Source organism: Eumetopias jubatus, unplaced genomic scaffold (assembly GCF_037043125.1).
Source record: "Eumetopias jubatus isolate StellerSeaLion01/CBP00866 unplaced genomic scaffold, mEumJub1_p1.0 scaffold_15, whole genome shotgun sequence".
Taxonomy (NCBI): Eukaryota; Metazoa; Chordata; class Mammalia; order Carnivora; family Otariidae; genus Eumetopias; species Eumetopias jubatus.
This window is the reverse complement of record NW_028274821.1, coordinates 58,009,520-58,022,026: the sequence shown is the minus strand read 5'-3', so window position 1 is coordinate 58,022,026 and position 12,507 is coordinate 58,009,520. Positions and strand designations below refer to the sequence as shown.

The following is a 12,507-nucleotide window of genomic DNA, read 5'->3' as shown; positions in this document are numbered from 1 at the left end:
GGGTGGGAGGGAGAGCAGAAGTACTACTCGCATTTTCCTTCATAGTTGCGAGCAACTAATGGCTTATAAAACTGACACATAATGATACAAATCCTACTCCAACCCCTTAATCAAAATTGTTTTTCTTGAGAGGGGTCTTTTAGGAATGAATATTTTTGGAGGTGAAGAAATATTTAGTTGCAGTTCAGCATTCTCTCATTTTCACTTGAGTTGCTTTCCCTCAATTAAATTCAAGTAAAATATGTTTTGTTAAAAAAAATAGCTTCTGTAGTATGTCCCATTCTTGTATAATTTTTCTACCTCTCTTTACACACCTTTCTCTTCACTCTCTGCCCCCACCCCAACACATTATGCTCACCAAATGTTAATACTGACCGTTTCTGGGTGGTGAGACTTTCAGTGATATGATGCATTTTTCTTTGTATTTTTTTGTATGACTTACAATTTTTAAATAAGCATGTATCTTCTTTTTCAGTCTATTTTTTAAAAAGACCATTTATTTTTAAGGTAAACCTATTTCTTTTGTTTTAAGGTAAATCCTTTTTTTTAAAGATTTTATTTATTCATCTGAGACACAGAGATACAGAGAGAGAGAGAGAGAGAGCATGAGCTGGGGGAGAAGCAGAGGGAGAGGGAGAAGCAGGCCTCCCACTGAGCCAGGAGCCCAATCTGGGGCCCGATCCCAGGACCCTGGTATCATGACCTCAATCGAAGGCAGATGCTTAACCACCTGAGCCACCCAGGCGCCCCAAGGTAAATCTGTTTCTTTTGTTTTAAGGTAAATCACTTAACCTCTCTGAACTTCAGATTTCTCATCTACAATCTGGGGACAGCAAGATTCCTATTAGAGGATGTTTGGAGATTGTGAGATAATATGTGGTAGGCTTAATAACGGCCTCCAAATACATCCACATCCTAATTCCCAGAGCCTAGGAGTGTGCTTATATGGCAAAGGGATTTTGCAGCTGTGATTAAGTTAAGGCTCTTGAGTTTGGAAGATTATCCTGGATTATCAGGTAGTCCTGATGTAATCACAACCATAGAAAAGAGGCAGGAGTTAGGGTCAAAGATGAGGTGATCGGATGATGGAATGTGAAACTGGAACATGGAGGAGGGGTCTACAAGCCAACAAATACAGGCAGCCACTAGAAGCCGAAAAGGCAATTAATTCTCATCTCCGAGCCTCCAGAAGGAACTGGCCCTGCCCACACCTTGACTTTAGCCCAGTGAGACTGATTTCAGACCTCTGACCCTCAGACTGTAAGAGAATAAATCTGTGTTGTTTGGTGCCACTAAATTTATGGGAATTGATTAAAATAGCAACAGGAAACTAATACACCTTCCTATGCACTGTTCCCTTGGCTTCCCCATCCATCTCTTTCATCCCCCCAGCTCCCACTTGGTCAATATTCCATTCAAGTTTCCCTGACCTTGCCTACCTTCCACTGCTGCATCCCCCCTCACAGCACTCCCCACTCTGCGTTATGGTTGCCCACGGGTAGGTGTCCCTCCCAGGCTAGGCATAGGTGCCAGCAGAGCAGGGCTCAGCCCTCTGTGCCTACCTAGCTGAGCAGAGCACCCAGCTGGTAACCATTAAGCTAACAGATAAATAAATGAGGGCTAGGTGAGTAGTTGGTACCACATAACTAACCACTACTCTATTCCCTTGGTGTTAGGATCTCTCCCTTCCCTATTACTACCTGGCTCTCTCTCCCACCAACTTGTCCTCCACATACACATACCTTTCAATCTCTAGAAAACTGAGCTGTGTCTTTATCTCAGACTTCCTTCTTTAGTCCTTGGTTCAAAACACACACCTGTTGTGAGTCTGTCAGCAGGTTTACTTTCATGCTTCTGTGTGTGTGTGTGTGTGTGTGTGTGTGTACACATGTATGTTATGGAGACCTGTGAACCTCTTTGTGTGTATTTCCTGGATATATAGTATGTGTGTAGTGAGTATAAGACAAGCGTAACTCTGTATGGATGTTTTCATGCGCATGCCTGTGGTCTGGGTAGGCTTGTTATTCCTGTGTACATGTGTCTTTGCTTGTATGTACGTGTGCCTCTGCTTTGTGGGTGGTGTGTTTGTGTATTAGTGTGTCTGATTTCTGCCCCCAAGGGATTTGATGGCCTGAGGCAGGAGTTGGTGTGCAGGGATAACTTATTGAGATGTTAATGGAGTTTTGTTCCAGTACATTGTTCCCTTTCTTGTCTGAGGCAGAAGGCTGGGCCTTTTTTCTCCCTGTCTCTTGGGGTGAGCATCGAAGGTCCAAGGCTGAGTCAACTTCAGACTTCTTCCTGACTCTAGCCTTCTGGAAGCTTAAGCTTCTTCAGGGGATTATGCTAAGGAGAGGGGGCAAAGTAATCCAGAGAGTACCCCCAAATGAAGAGGGGATCTCTTCATCTGTTGCTTTCCCTCAATTAAATTCATGTGTTTGCGTGAGCAGGTAGGACACACAAACACTCCCTAACAGTGCCCTACGAGTGGGGGCAGGGTGAGCTTGGGAAGGCAGGACCCTGGATATTGAGCTCCCAAACTGGACATCTCAGCAGAGACCATGTGAATCACAACATAAAATACCCAGGCTCAGGTCCCCAGGACCCCTTTGCACAGCTGGAGAGGAAGGGTGAGGGGTTTCTCCCAAGATGACCTTACCACTAGCTCTAGAAGCAAAGACCTAGGAAAGGAATTACATTTAGTTTTGCTTTGTTTTACCATTGTAACCATTTCTAAGTGTATGGTTTTGTGGTATTAATTATGTATACATATTTTTAAAAGACCTATCCATTTACTTCAGAGAGAGCACAGGCATGCGAGCAGGGGTGGTGGGGGGGTGGCCAGAGGGAGAGGGAGAATCCTCAAGCAGACGCTGCTGAGCTCAGAGCCCAATGTGGAGCTCAACCCCAGGGCCCCGTGATGGTGACCTGAGCCGAAATCAAGAGTCAGACTCTCAACTGACTGAGCCACCCAGGCGCCCCTGAGGTATTAATTATCTTGTTACATATTGTTGTGTAACCATAGATTTCATTTTTTTTTTTTTAAGATTTCATTTATTTGAAAGGGAGCCTCGGAGAGCATGTGGCAGAGGGAGAGGGGCAGAGGGAGAGGGAGAAGCAGGTTGCCCGCCAAGCAAGAAGCCTGATGTGGGGCTCAGTCCTGGGACCCTGGGAGCATGACCTGAGCCAAAAGCAGATACTTAACTGACTGAGCCACCCAGGCGCCCCTAGATTTCATTTTTATAAATTAGAGAAACTTACCAATTTTACACACCTGAACACACCAACCTCTGGGCTCAGTGTCACAGGAAAAACACATACCAGTTGTGGGAGGCACTATGAAGAGGCAGAAGCCACCCCTTACCCCTGGGGGGGGGAGGGCAGGGGCAGGATGGGAGGGAAGGGCAGGAGTAGTGAGGACCCTCCTATGGTCAGTAGTGGGCCAGGTGAGAGCTGGGGCTGCAGAGGACTGGGGGCTGAGGTTCGGGGCTTTCTACTGAGAGTCAGAGGGCTCTGGGAGCTGGGGAGACTTGGTCAGATTTGTGTTTGGGAAAGACCGCTCTGGGGCCATGTCTGGAGACGGTCTGGAGGCCGTGCAGAGGAGAGCAAGGAGGGAAGAGAACGCAGGAGCGGCAGTAGCCGAGAGGTGCTTTGAATGAATGACGCAGGAGGCCCGAGAGCAGGTAAGAGAAGAGCCAGGGCCAGGTCAGTGGGCTCAGAGTCACCAAGTCTTGATTAACGTGGGGTGCAGAGGGGAGGGAAAGGGAAGAGCCTTGCACGATGCTGTCGACTGGGAGACGGTAGCACTGTTTGTTGAACTAGTTAGCACAGAGGGAGGACAGGCTTTGGGGAAGTTGATAATAATCATGGCTCCTCCACGCAATCGCTTGCCTATGGTCACACAGCAAGTAAGGGGAACATGGGCTCAGATTAGCCATGTCAAGTGTAAGGTGCTAGTTGGGACGTCTTGGTAGAAGGCCTTAGGTCAGTAGTTAAGAGAATGTATTCGGGTCAGACAAACCTGGGCTCCTGTTGACCTTGGACAAGGTGGTTAATCTCTCTACAGCTCAGTTTCCTTAAGTGGAAAATGGGAAAGGCTTCTACCTCATAGGGTCGTTGTAAGGATGTAATGAGATGATGTATGTAAAGAAATTAGCACAGTGCCTGCCATGTTGTAAACACTCCATAAATCTTAGCTCTTAATGACAACAGCAGCAGCAACAACAAACACCGGCCTGGGACTTGGGGGTGAGGTCTGGGTTAGCACTAAGGCTTTGTCAGCATAAAATGGGCACAGAAGCCATAATGCAGAGGAGGACCTCACTTAAGGAGAGGAGAGGAGAGTGGGTGCAGAGAGCCCAGTGGGGAGGAGGGGCCCGGGAGGTAAGGAGACAGACAGAACGCTGGAGTTGAGGGCAGTGCAGCAAATCAGGGTTTAAATCCAGACTCTATCACTGATGCTCTGGGGCCGAAGGAAAACCTCTTGATGACCTTCAGTCCCAGTTCCTTCATCTGTTCCATGGGCCTGTCTTGCACGCAGGTGAGGGATATCTATGATGAATGTAAAGCTCTGACAGAGTCTAGGTGCTTGATTAACAGTAGTTGTTTTAGGGGCGCCTGGGTGGCTCAGTTGGTTAAGCGTCCGACTCTTGCTTTCAGGCTGTGAGATCCAGCGAGCTTCCTGTGGGCTCTGCGCTGGGCATGGAGCCTGCTTGAGATTCTCTCTCCCTCTCCCTCTCCCTCTGCCCATCCCCTCCCCCCTCTCCCTCTCTAAAAAATAAACAAACAAAACAATAGTTGTTTTAGGAGGAGGAATAAATGTTCCCAGAGAGGGTGGCTTCATGGAAGACAATGCAAGATGGAGTTTCAAAAAGGGATCAACAACCTCACTGCTGCTAAGAAGTCAACAAAGATAAGGACTAACAAATATTCATTGGATGTGACAAGGAGGTGAAAGTGACCTTGGTGAGCCAGCTCCAGGGATGATGAGAGCAGAAGGTGGGGGCAGTGGCTGAGGAGTGATGGGAGGTAGGGAAGTGGATCTGAGAAAGCAGGTGGCAGCTTGGCAGGGACGCTGAGGAGTGAGTGGGTGGGTGGGTAAAGGTAGGAATAGGCATGGTTTCAAGATAAGGAAATCAGAGCAAAGTCATGGCAAGGCTGCCTATCCCAGAGTATGACTGCTTTAGGCTCACGCTACCCCCACCCGCTGAGGACTGGCTCCAGCCTTGGGATCCTTTGCTCTTCACACAAGTCCTCTCTATCTGGGCACAGAACACAGTGCAATCCCAGGGCCCTGGGTGTGTCCTGGGGCCCAACCTGGGTCACCCAATGCTGAGGTCAGTCACCTTCTATCTCTGCCCTACTTGCTAGTATGGCCTAGGAAAAGTTGAAGTGGTTCATACCTTCTGCCAGGTTTTAACTTCTGTCCCTGTCCCTGCCTGCCTGGATCTGCACAGCCCAAGGGAGATGAACAGTATTAATAAAAAGAGCTATCAATTATATTCTTTTTTTTTAAAAAGATTTTATTTATTTGAGAGAGAGCATAAGCAGGGGGAGGGGCAGAGGGAGAGGGAGAAGCAGACTCCCCACTAAGTAGGGAGCTCGACACCACAGCTCTCTATATCCCAGGACCCTGAGATCATTACCTGAGCCAAAGGCAGCTGCTTAACCGACTGAACCACCTAGGCGCCCTAGCTATCAATTATATTCTTTCTTCAGGTTCTTTCCCACCAGTAGTTGAACATGCCCATGTAAGAAATACATAAGAAATTTCTAGGGGACACCTTGATGGCTCAGTCAGTTAACTGGCTGCCTTTGGCTCAGGTCGTGATCCCAGGGTCCTGGGATCAAGTCCTGCATTAGGCTCCTTGCTCAGCGGGGAGCCTGCTTCTCCCTCGGCCTGCAGCTCCCCCTGCTTGAGCTCTCTCTCTCTGACAAATAAATAAATAAAATCTTTAAAAAAAATTTTTTTTAGAAATTGAATATAAAGTTCCCCTGGTTCCCCATCTTTCTGTATCTATTCTCCTTCCCCCCAATTTTTAACAATAATCATCTTGAGTCACCTATATCGTATCAGCTTCTTACTCATCAAACCACTCCAGATCTGGTGGCCACCACATACCCCATCTCCATTGCCCATTGTCCATTGCCCACTGGAACAACTTCTTGCCAAGATAATCAACAACCTCCTTTCTTTTAAGTCCACTGGTTCCCTTTTCTATAACTACTAGACCTCTCTTTGACATTCTGGATTGCTGACCCCTCCCCCTTTCTTGAACCTCTGCCCCTTCTTGGCTTCTCTGAAACTATATTCCTTCCTGGTTTTCCTTCTACCTCTGTGATAGCTACTTCCTTATTTATTTTGCAGATTTATCTTTTCTCCTGCATCCATTAATGTTAGTATGGTGGACTCCTTTATGTTTCGTTTGGATGGCCCTCCCTTCTGGTGGGAACTGCCTTTCACTCATATGATTATCATGGGAGCCAGCATATTATGACCTCCCTAACCCGCCATGGATCACTGATACAGGGAATGGCATCTGACCAAAGCCAGGCTGATAAGAGCAAGTCCCTGGGAATTTTGAAGCTGAAACTGAAAGAGATGAGCCAACATCTTGCTGGGTACACCTGGATTTAAGCTGTAAAGCTGAGAATTGTCAGAAACTGGGTTTTTTTTTGTATGGGATAGAGAAGTATAGGAAGCTTGTCTGGCGAGAAAAAGGAGAGGAGACAGGGTGGGGACAACAAGCAGGCCTTCCCAATGTCTTGGACTCTCCCTATGTACCACCATCCTGATTGCTAGGACCTCTCAATTTCTTCATCATCAACATTGGAGAAGAGCCAAGAACTCAGCTTCTGCAATTCAGCACGATGCAGGATGATCTAGCTTCTAGCAGTTTGAGGTCAAGGCTGAAACACACTTCCTTATCCAAGCAAAATACTTACTCTGTTGGCCCCTAACTGCTTGCAGACCACCCATTTTGGATGTCCCTACCCTGTCAGGCAAATGTGATGGTGCTTCTCATTGTAAAGTGAGTTGACTAGAATGCAGGTGAGGGAAGGGCATCATTCCAGGACAGGTTGAAGAAGAAAGGCTTCTAGCCCTGTCACTCCAGCCTAGGATTTCCCATGAAGCCAGAGGCATAGTTAGAGGGACTAAAAGTGCCCTTTTAGCATTATGAAAAACATAGTGCTAACAAAGAGAAATTGCTCCAAGAGCTTGCACAGCTCCTGCATTTTCGTGGCAAACCTGAGGATTCAGAGAGCATGGTTCTACAAATTTCTAGTATTTATTATGGTAGTAGAAATATGTTGTATTCATAGATGTCCTTCACCTTTTAAATAGTTTTCCTATATGGGAAAATTCACATTTTAAAATCCAGTCTCCTTAGTACAGTAGTCAGAACTAAAATTTGCAACATCCTATGCAGCTTGTTTATAGACATTGCTACTTGGCCCCATGTGAGACTTTGATTTGGAAGTGAGCTATAATATGAGTGAGTAAATATCACTAAAGTTCAATATTTCTGGTTCTCCTTTCCTTCTGAGCACCAGGAGAGTTGCCCTTCTTTGTCTCTTGATGTTACATATGGCCATGAGATTTGTTTTGGTCAATGCAATGTGAGCAGGAGCCAATGTACATTTTTCCTCACTCTCTTTACCACAGCAAACGCTGAAGGTTCCAATCAAGAAAGTGGCATAGGAGTGCCTGGCTGGCTCAGTCCGTAGAGCATGCGACTCTTGATCTTGGGGTTGTAGGTTCAAGCCCCACACGTGGGTTGTAGAGATTAGTTTAAAAAATCCTTAAAAAAGAAAGAAAGGAAGAAAGAAAGAAAGAAAGAAAGAAAAAGAGAAAAAGAAAGAAAGAAAAAGAAGAAAAAGAAAGAAAGAAAGAAAGAAAGAAAGAAAGAAAGAAAGAAAGAAAGAAAGAAAGAAAGAAAGAAAGAGGCATCATCCTAAGATGGTGAAACCTCCATCATCACTGTGATCCTGAGTGATCACGGTGAGCAGACTCCTCCTCCCCACTTCACCCATGCCAGAACTGTAGCACGAGCAAGAAATATATCTTTTTAAGATCTGGCGGTTGTTTATAACCATTGTTACCAGCCTAATTCTGACTGGTATAGGAAGGAAGCGGGTTGGACAAAAGACTTCAATTTCTGCTATTGCTGGTAGTGTAAATGTCCACTTTCGGGGGGTGGTAGTGGTAACAGTGGTGCTTTCCCAGTGGTTGCAATATTGGTTCTTACTGCAGAAATGCTACAGAGCTTGTAAAGTTGGCAGTCAAATTAAACTCTTGGTACTTAGTATTTGGAGAGGCAATGGCTGTGGTCTCCTCATCAGGTTGTGTGGTATGGTTTGAGTGTTGTTTCTAGAAACTGAGCCTCAAATTCATTTCCCCAGTCCTCCTAACATTTCTGAGCTAAATAATATCTTTTAACAAATCCCTTTTATGTTTTAATTATCCAGGGTGGATTCTATTATTTGTGAAAAAGAACTCTGACGAAATTACTATATTTAATAAATCTCATATTCCATCAATTACTCGAGGCAAGTTATTTTATGAACTACAGTTGACCCTCAACACAGGTTTGAACTGCATGGGTCCACTTATATGTGGATTTTTTTTATAGTACTGTAAATGTATTTCTCTTTCTTATGATTTTCTTAGTAACATTTTATTTCTCTAGCTTTATTATGAGAATACATTGTATAATACATATACAAAATATGTGTTAATCAACTGTTTATGTTATTGGTAAGGCTTCTGGTCAACAGTAAACTATTAGTAGTTAAGTTCGGGAGGAGTCAGAAGTTATACATGGAGGGCACCTGGCTAGCTAAGTGGGAAATGCATGTGACTCTTGATCTCAGAGTCTGGAGTTCAAGCCCCACATTGGGTGTAGAGATTACTATAAAACACTAAACTTAAAAAAAGTTTCTAAAAAAGTTATACATGGATTTTTGACTGTGCAAGGGTTTGGTGCCCCTAACCCCTGCATAGTACAAGGCAGGGTCAACAGTACTAGAAGAAAAGAGGCTGGGTGCCTGGATGGCTCAGTTGGTTGGGTGACTGCCTTCAGCTCAGGTCATGATCCTGGAGTCCTGGGATCGAGCTCCGCATTGGGCTCCCTGCTCAGCGGAGAGTCTGCTTCTCCCTCTGACCCTCCCCCCTCTCATGCTCTCTCTCTGTCTCTCTCTCATTCTCTTTCTCTCTCAAATAAATAAATAAAATCTTTTTAAAAAAAGGAAAGAGGCTAAAAAACCATTTTATGCAATTAATTGTAAGACTGTATTCTGATTTGAGTTTTTTTTTTTAAAGATTTTACTTATTTATTTGAGAGAGAACGAGAGAGAGGGAGAGAGCACAAGCAGGAAGAGTGGCAGAGGGAGAGGGAGAAGCAGGCTTCCCAACGAGGAGGGAGCCCGAAGCAGGGCTCAATCCCAGGACCCTGGGATCATAACCTGAGCCGAAGGCAGACACTTAACTGACTGAGCCACCCAGGCATCCCTAGAGTTGTTTAAACTAGGGGGGGAAAGTGCTTTAGGATGAATAATTTATTAGCAAAACAAATTCTCCCCCAGATGAAACTGACAGACAGCTGATTATAATTTTAAAAGAATTGTATCATCTGGGAGGAAAATAAAACCACACCCAATCCTCATAAATGCAGAGATCTGTGATTGCTCAGTCCCAGGATAATCCCTAAACACCACCAGAAAGTGTAGTGCTAATCAGTACAGTGCCCACAGAGAAATCCTCCACAATGATGCTCTCAGAACACTGGATAAGGGATCACAACCTCGTGGGCAAAACCTGGGGCAGGCAGACTGGCTGACTGAGAAACTCTGTAGCCAAAGATATGAGTCAACAAACATGTCATGAGATTTCCTATTCCCACCATTTTCATTGTCATTCATGGCCAAAAAATATACGATGCTCTGGATTACTGATCACTCTACGGAGCCTTCTTTTTATTTTGTTCTTTATTTCTTCCATCGCTAGATATCAGGAGTTTTGGGGGTTATTTTTGGGCAGGGGGGTAGTGGTTTAAAGGTAGTTCAAAGGCAATTCAAACAAAGGTAATGAGATTATTAGAAGCCATATTCACACCTTATAGATAAGGTGTTAAAGGCTAACCTTTAACCTTTAACTTAAATAAACCTTTAACCTTAAACCTTAAAATAAGGTGTTAAAGGTTAAAAACCTAACTGGAGCATGAAGGGACATTACTCAGAGAATTTATATGCGACAAACAGTGGTCCTATGAGATAATCCCCAGCAGCAGGAGCTAGATGTGTCATTGAGCTGCCCTCCACTAGAGAGGAGGTGAATTTATTGGCATCTGTATAGTGGAATGGTTGGAATACGCAGGTGAGGACATTTTGGAGTCATATATATGTAGGAAAATAATGTGTGTGTGTTGGGCAAACAAGGGGTGGACTACAGCGAACACCTGCCATTCTGCATTCTCTCTTCTCTTAGGACGCCCCCTCCCCTGCCACAATGTTCATGGGGTTTTCATGTGAGCCATGTTAGGCAATTTGAGCTTCATCCATCCCTTGGCCACAGTTGATGGGGTCCAGAGTTAAGTATCTACCTAAGCTGAGCCAATCAGAGCACTTCCTGAGGAATTTGCAAACTGCAACCAAGAAAAAGAAGCCAGTGTCTTGTTGGATGCCTAGACAATAATATTTTTAAGCTTTGGGATTGTCTGAAGTGTTTTATGTGGACCAGAAAAACACTAGAAGCCAGTCTGGTGGTGGGGATGGTGGGGGCTGGGCAGGGGAAGGAAATGAAGGAGACTGCCAGAAAGTAACAGAGATGAGAGGTAGAGAGAGATCCTAATGGCTTTTGTGTCTATTAGTTCCAGTTATTCCTGAAGCATCCCTGTTTTTAGGTTTCAGTATCTGATTATGTATTGTTTTTTAAGAGAGGGAGAGGGGTAGGAAGGGGCAGAGTGAGAGGGAGAGAGAGAATCCTAAGCAGGCTCCATACCTCCAGAGCCTGACGTGGGGCTCGATGTAGGGCTCAATCTCACTACCCTAGATCATGACCTGAGATAAAATCAAGCATCAGAAGCTCAACCGACTGAGCCACACAGGCAACCTGCTCATCCACTTTTCTGATTTGACTATTACTCATTTATTGATAACTCACAAAATGTTGTCTTCAGTCTGAACCTCAGGCGTACTTATCCAACTGTCTATGGGACATCTCAACTTGAGTGTCCATTGGTACCTCAAATCTAGCATATCTAAAATGGAACTCATCGTCCTCCATCTCCCCGACACACTACCCCAGGCCCCTGCTGAAACACCCCTTCTCTCCTGTTTTCTATCTCAGTAAAGGGAATCACAGTATCCCTAGTCACCAACCTGGAAGTTATCCCAGACTTTCCCCTCCCTCTTACTCCCCATATCCTGTAGGTCTAAGTGTCCAAGTTCTGCCGATTGTAATTCCCAAATATCCTCAGTGCTCTCTTGTTCTCTCCAGTCCTCTTCCCCTACATCATTTCAGTCCTTTGTCTCAATTGCCTTCAATCTCCCTTCCACCCAGCAGCCCAAATCATCCCTCTAATTTCTGGATATGATCACATTTACTCCTCTGCTCAAAATTCTTCAGTGGCTCCCCACTGTTTCCAGGATAAAATCTGAACTCCTGCAGCTGGGTCACAAATTCACTCACATTACACTCAGATGTGCAACAATATAAGTCTCCTCTCTTTCCTAGAACTGATTTGATCTTGCTCACAATGCCCCCACTCTGCTGGGTAACAGGGGCAGGGGAACTAAAATTAATCCATTACGGTAAACTCGGTAGGGTCCAAAAATTTATTTTAGACAGTCTGTAAGTATGACTCAGTATTTCAAATTATCTTACCCTTCCCTTTCTTGTTTTCAAGATAGCATTTGGATTTATAGGGATCTCATGTGAATTTCATGGCATTGAGGGAAGGGGCCCCTTAGCCCTTATGGTCCTTCGGGTTATGTCAGTTGGCATTTGCTGAGATGTGGTGGGTCGGGTATAAATGAATTGGTGAATTACAACCCTGAGAGGTAGCTATTACTACAACAAATTTACAGATGAGGAAGCTGAGGCTAAAAGAGGGTGAGTCACTTGCTCAAGATCACAAAGTTAGTTAAATGTCAGAACCAGGTATCAACACCCCCCCCCTCCGATTCTGGAAGGCACTTGGATCTATGGCTAGAATTCCAGAGATAAAGTAATGCTGGATTTGGGAGCACTGAGAGTCTTCATGGTATAGCTTTAGGGATGTGAGCATCCATGGCGAAGAGGTAGAGTAGGACGAGAAAAGGGTCTAGTTCAGAACACTTAGGAATCACTGACCTATGAGGTAGGGTAGGAAGGCCTACCTGACTGGCTTCTGCCCAAACTGATCTTCCTCTTAGGAGAGATTCTAGGATAGAGAGAGTCAGGAGCTTCTAGGATGAAGTCATGCCTGGTCCTGTTCCAGTCACGGCTGACCGATCTTTCGGAATACCCCA

At 45.1% G+C, this 12,507-nt stretch overlaps 1 protein-coding gene across 1 annotated transcript in view; it reads left to right on the top strand.

The window, feature by feature from the left end:
* The window catches only part of CNTFR (ciliary neurotrophic factor receptor), a 38,027-nt gene that overhangs the window by 24,811 nt on the left and 709 nt on the right, over positions 1–12,507 (top strand). The window lies entirely within an intron of this gene.